The 6,744-nt window shown below is 31.2% G+C and overlaps 1 long non-coding RNA gene across 1 annotated transcript; it reads left to right on the top strand.

Moving 5' to 3' along the window:
• The first annotated feature begins 5,660 nt into the window (after positions 1–5,660).
• Positions 5,661–6,300, top strand: LOC145108232 (uncharacterized). The gene is made up of 2 exons (XR_013708121.1): positions 5,661–5,850; positions 5,930–6,300. It is a non-coding gene; the product is annotated as an uncharacterized LOC145108232 (long non-coding RNA).
• The last annotated feature ends 444 nt before the right edge of the window (positions 6,301–6,744 follow it).

The raw sequence follows: 6,744 nt of genomic DNA, 5'->3' as shown, positions 1-6,744 counted from the left end.
ACCATGTCATCACTAAATCTCCTACCAATAAAACACTTAGCATCTGAAAAATAAACATCGCACAAGCAACCACATTATGATAAAAAGGGATGTGGGGTTAGAATAAAAAGAATGGTGTATATTCTAACTTCACAGAGAATCACAATAAGAGGAAAATGTATCAGAGAATAATAGGCTATGAAAAATACATTGTCTTCTTCACATCAAACTTCATTGACTTTCTACATTGACTTTTCATTTGTCTGCGATTATAGATACCTTCTTCAATCGATTTTCAATTCACATCAAACTTCGACAACAAATCGACATCTTATACCCATCTGTTCTTCAAAATCGACAAATATGAACACCAATTTTGACTTTTTCGAAACAAACTCCAACTTATGACCGTGGAGTGCAAGTTGTATCAGAATATTTCTTTAATAAAAAAAACAGAAATAGAACATTGAAGAAATCGAATTAATAAGATGATGGACACAATCTCGATCTTGAATCAAAATCGAGATAAAGTCTAGAAGACTTGATAAAATCAAATTGATTTTGTCCATCATAGATGTCGAAAGAAACTTACCAAATCAATTTTATCACAAGAAACTGGATCGTTTAGAAATAAAAATATGTTCGAGATCAATCGACGACAGAAGACCTGGTATTGCCGATTTGGGTTTCAGTATTTCTACCTGTTGACGAGTCTTGATCGGATTTAATGGCGCCGATGTAGACACACCCGTAACCACCTTCGTCGATCTTTGCTGATCGGTTGAAGCCATTGGTGGCCGATTTGAGTTTGGGGAAAGTGAAGAATCGAAGATATAAGACAGGATATAAGAGAGACTAGGTCAAATATATTGATTTTATTTCCTTAATTTCAGGATTTCAATTAAATGATCCCTTAATTAAAAAGTACAAAAGGTCCAAAATACCATTAAATGATTTATTTAATTATTTATTATTTGTTGAATTCTTATTGGTGCGTTTAGGAACACAATAGTTGCTAGAAACATTTGAACCTATATATATATATATATATATATATATATATATATATATATATATATATATATATATATATAGGGGAATGATCAAATGAGAACATCTAAAAGGTTGAGAACGCGAGAACAATTCTGGACCAATCAATCAATATATAAGAGCATATTAGTAATTATATATTTTAATTAAATTAAAATAAATAAAATTCAATCAAATTCCCTTAAATATAGGATCAGTTACCGAAAAAAAAATATTCGATTTTTTATTTTTCTTATTAATGGAATACAAAAAAACATTTTTACCAAAAAAAAAAAAAATTAAAACTGAATTTTTTTTTCCTGAAAAAATAATTTTTTTCTACTCTTTCATGTTTTTTTTTTCAAAAAAATGAATAGAAATCCAACCCCAAATCAATACATTTGTATTTATAAACAAATTTTTTTTTTCAAAAAACCTGATACTACTCCGATCACAAATGAATACACATCAATTTACAAGTAATCTAATTCCTTTATAAAAAGAGTGTAAAAATTATCATTTCTTCATAAAAGAATACCTCTATTCATAAATAAATACACTCATTCACACATGATTACACTGCTGTTCACAAATGAATACATTGCTATTAACAAATGAATACCCTGTTATTCATAAATGAATAAATGAATACCTCTAATCATAAATAAATACATTCATTCACACATGAATACATTTCTATTCACAAATGAATATACTGCTATTCATAAATAAATACACATTCTATCATAAATGAATTCATCAAAATATAATATAACTTACATCTAAAAAAATATAGAACATAATACAACTTTTCATTCTCCTCTAGCTCAAATTCTTCACCTTTCATCTTCTCAAACAACTCCAAAGGACCTCCATAAAAACCCATATTCAAATACCTATATATCATTGAGTTCAATCAACTTCCGTGCACAAACTTTTCCTGTGAATATGATTCCAGGTCTACTTGGCTATCTTTCAAGGGGAAGGTCAATTGTGTGATGAATTTGGTTGAAGGTACTGATAATCAAAAGAAACCAAAAAAATAATAATAATAACTACACATAAAACATACTCATATGGATTTTTTTTACCAAAAAAAAATAGTGTAATTCCGAATTCTCATATTAGATATATTCAATGCGATGAATGTAATTGTAAAGTGAAAATATCATATTAGCATCGCAAAAATCCACAAAATAATAACTAAAATTCATAAAAGAATACCTCTCACACACATTTCATCAAACAACTTCTATGCACAACCTTTTACTTTGAATCTGATTACACCTTTGTGTGGCTATCTTTTCCATCAGTTATAAGGGATGGTATGAGATGAATTAGGACCAATAAATATAGGGTTGGTGTGTAAATGAAGAACAATGGTCTGCAATTCACCTAGAAAACTGAAGAACAAGGCAAGTTAAAATGAAAGTAGCGAACCGGGGAGAGCTTTCGGGGGCGTGTGTAATGATCCTCATAAGAAATCGACTTACATGTGTAGTTATGATGTTTATCACAAGAAATCAATGAACCGACAAAAACGAAGTGATGTTGATGATATCTTCCTAGAGCAACATATTTTTTACAGATTATGTGTTGATGATGTGAAGATGGTGGGCTGAAGTCGATGTGGCGTGGGCTGCGTAGATGGGTAGTAATGGTGCAATGGAGTGTAGATAAGAAGATGAAAGTAGATGTGTGATGAAGATGATGACAACTGGTGATTTGGATATGATGTATAGATCAGATGGCCTTGGTTAGATGAAGAAGAAGATCGTGGGTTTGTTACTGGTTGTGAACCCTACATAGTGGAGAGCTTGAACAATTCTCTGTTTTTTTGTTGATTAGGGTTTAAAGAAACATGAGAAGATGGAGGAAACGGTGATGGTGCGATGGTTTTCGAATGGCTATGTTAAGCCATCGACGATGAAGGTGGCCGTAAGAAAATGAAGGAAATTGGTGGTAAGACGGAGATGGAGACAATGGCATAATGTGAACTTTGAAGAAGGCAGGGGTGTGCGACTGGTGTTCTCAAAATACTCAGATTAGAGTTATGTAGTTAAGTAGATAGAGAAAATAAAAAAAATCTGATTATTATACCTAAATTATAGGAATTTCTATTTATTTAAATTATATGGATTTCCTATTATACCCTTATGGCCATTTCAAAGTTACATATGTAACACATCAGTTTTATAATTTACATAAATGGCTCGGTTAATAATAGCCCTAGATCTAATTATTTATATGGTTGTGATCTGTTCTTGCATTCTCAACCTTTTAGATGTTCTCATTTGATCCAACTCATATATATATATATATATATATATATATATATATATATATATATATATATATATATATATATATATATATATGTAGGGTTAGGTTATTTTATTTTTACTAACTATTGTGTGCCAGAATGCACAGATCCGGACCATCGGATGGAATATAATCAAAGGTCATGATCTCAGGGTCTATGATTGTAGAATAGGATAACATGTACCATATAATCATACAAATTTCAACATAAGGGCATTTTAGTCAATTTACCTATATTAAAAAAGGAAATTTTCGGATTTTTAGGGATGATTAATTCCTTTATTTTTTAAAAATCTTAATATTTTAAATTAATTCAAATTTAAAAATCCAATTTTATTATGTCAGAATGATAGAATGCCAACCATAAACTAGTAAATATATTTTTCGATTTTATTCTGTCAGAATGGCAGAATGACAACCATAAACTAGTAAATACATTCTGAAAGAATACACAAATCAATTATTGAACTAATAATATAACAAATAATTACATTGTATGATTGTGATTCATTGAATAATAACAACATTCTGAAAGAAAAAATAAAAAAAAAACATCAAAATCTAACAAAAACACTAATCTATTCTGAAAGAATATTATTTTTAAGCAACACTTTATACATTGTAGCATAACACATTCTGGTATAATACACTCTCGTTCTATATGTTTTCTTCCTTCTCCACATCAATGTTAGCCTCTTCAAAACCTAAATCTACAAAGAAAAGATAATCAAGTTTCAAAAATTAAACAATTCAATGCATTATAATAGAATACAGCAATAAATATTCTTACAGAATAAACTATTTTTGCAGAATGGTTTTGAATATTCTTAAAGAATTTGTTACATATTCTACCGGAAACGATATAATAGAGAATGATAACATATTCTACCGGAATGTTTTTTAATTTTCCTATCTAACAATGTTTTTTACTTTCCCTATCTTGACAAATAAGAAGATTGAAATCAAATTGTCACAATATAATAAGCATTCCGAGAGTTTTGACAGAATACATACAACATGGCCAAATTCTCTTTCAGGCATTTCCACAAACACCTTTTGTGCACACATATATAAATAATAGAGAATCAAAAGCTTAAAGTATACAAAAAAACAAATATCCTCATTGTTCTTCTGATGCGAATTTAAGGGAGTGTATAACTCAGCAAAACTTAACATCCATTAAAATAGGTTGTTTCATCAATTAGGGTTTAAGAAAAAGGGTTAAAGTATAATCGTTGTTACCTGTATCGGTTATCTTTATCTCACTTGTAGGTGAATTAAGTCTGGTAAAATCATTGTCAACTGCCTCAACACCTTGATTTCTATTTCTATCGTTGGGAACCTCATTTGGAATTTCATGATGTTGCACTTTCATCGGCGAATACTGACTCGTACTCACACCGCCTTCTAACCTAGACAGATGGCCACATAATGCGTCAATAATTGCATTCGCCGCCGCGAACTCGCCTCGGAACCAGGAGATCATCGTGTCCCTGGCGAACGTCTCTGTTTGATGTACCGTCGGGGCTAGATCGGAAGTTGTAGAAACGTCGGTTGTCGGCGCCATCGCCGACGAAAGGGCACAACTCCACCCGTTCTCTTCTCCAATCCATAAAGTTGGTGGTTCTACGGTGCTGTGGGGTGGTGCTACTGCTCTGGTGGTGTCGAAATAAGGAGAGGATAAGGGTTTCTGGGTCTGTGAAGAGAGACCGATGATTTTTAGAGAAGTAGGGGGAATCGGTGGTGGTGTTATATGAAACTGATAACCTAAATTAGTGGGATATTGATTGATTTTGTTTTCTTTTACCATAATTAATTATAGTGTAGATTGCTCTTATACCCTTTTATTATTTATTAGTGATTTAATTATTTCTTGAATTCTTATTGGTGCATTTAGGCACACAATACTTGCTAAAAAACATTTGAACCTATATATATATATATATATATATATATATATATATATATATATATATATATATATATATATATATATATATATATATATGAAAGTGTAAAAACATCATTTTAGGTGGTTCAAGGACCAGCAATGCAAGTTTTAGAAACAACATAGACTATGTTCGTCAAAAAATTTAGCGTAGATTGAAGTTGTGACTTTTGATAAATCATAAGGACCATTTATGTAATTTTGTCTAAAATATATGTATGAAAATCTTTCTTTTTTTAAAAAGAAAATAAAAATGACCAATATGATTGACAATCTAAAAATAATTAAAAAAAAACTAAAACAAACCAAAGGTAAAGAGACAAAACGAAATCAACAACACAGTTGTGTTTTTTGTTTTTAATGATTCCCGCCTCCAATTCTATTTCCCTCCAAAAGTAAAAGCCAAAACAAAAAATAAGTCTAGTTTGTCCTCGCCCTTTCCGTTGTATCGTCTCCTCCGCTCTATCACGCCCTCCTATTGCTGTTACTGTGAGCCGTCTACCCTCCGTCGTCCTGCCCTGGTACTTCTGCCGTGAGCGATCTTCACCGAGTTGACTCACTCTAGGGGTCAGGTAAAACGTAAAATCTGCTACTACTTATGTTGAAAACGCGTTCCTATTTCCTTTAATCGGTCTAATTTTGTATCTGTAGTTGTGTAGTTGGTTAATTTTGTTCGGATCTCGAGCAGCTAGTCGCAGTAAGCCAGTCACCGTCAGCGGTTAGGGTTTGAGAAAAAGACTATTTGTAACCCCCCCAAAAGTAACTTATGTCTACGTTTTCAAGAGATGCGGTTTTATATCTAAGTTAATACCATTTCTACTAGTTGTTATGTGTATTAATACCGTTTTAAGATTAATTCTGGTAAACAATATAAGAGTATATTCAGTAGAAATTCTAAGAATAAGGATCTCTTTTAGTTTATTAGCCTCATATTGTGCTTTCTTCAGCTTTAAATGTGCTTTTTACTCTACTGTATCTTAACCTTTTTTTAGTAGCTAGTGAATAACTATTCAATCCGATGATTTTGGTTGTTGTGCTAATACTTGCTGTTCTTTCTGCCACTTGTTGATTGATTTTAATCAACTGATATTGTCAATGTTTTTAATGATGTGAAGACCTAACATCCATATTTCTTTATTTCCTGGCTCCTGCAATCATTTATGTGCTTTCTTTAGTTGGGCATCCATCTCATTAATTTTTTTTTCTGGCCCAAGGATGTCATTTCTGCTTTAGTCGTATGTATCAAAGAAAGTTTAGGCAGTTTTTATTTTTATCATATAGCAAATTTAAGAATAAACCAAGAAAAACATGCATTTAGCATTTATGATTAGAAATAAATTTGTTTATGATCTTCATATGCTCTACCCTTGTTAGTGGTATGTTTGCCATCACCTATGCATAGAACATATGCATGTATGCTTGATGACATGTTGACAACATGATAAACACACTTTTGAGTTTTTATT

The sequence above is a fragment of the Lactuca virosa genome, chromosome 1 (assembly GCF_052849685.1).
Source record: "Lactuca virosa cultivar CGN04683 chromosome 1, Lactuca_virosa_CGN04683_v6, whole genome shotgun sequence".
In the NCBI taxonomy this organism is placed as follows: Eukaryota; Viridiplantae; Streptophyta; class Magnoliopsida; order Asterales; family Asteraceae; genus Lactuca; species Lactuca virosa.
This window is presented reverse-complemented; position numbering and strand designations above follow the sequence as displayed.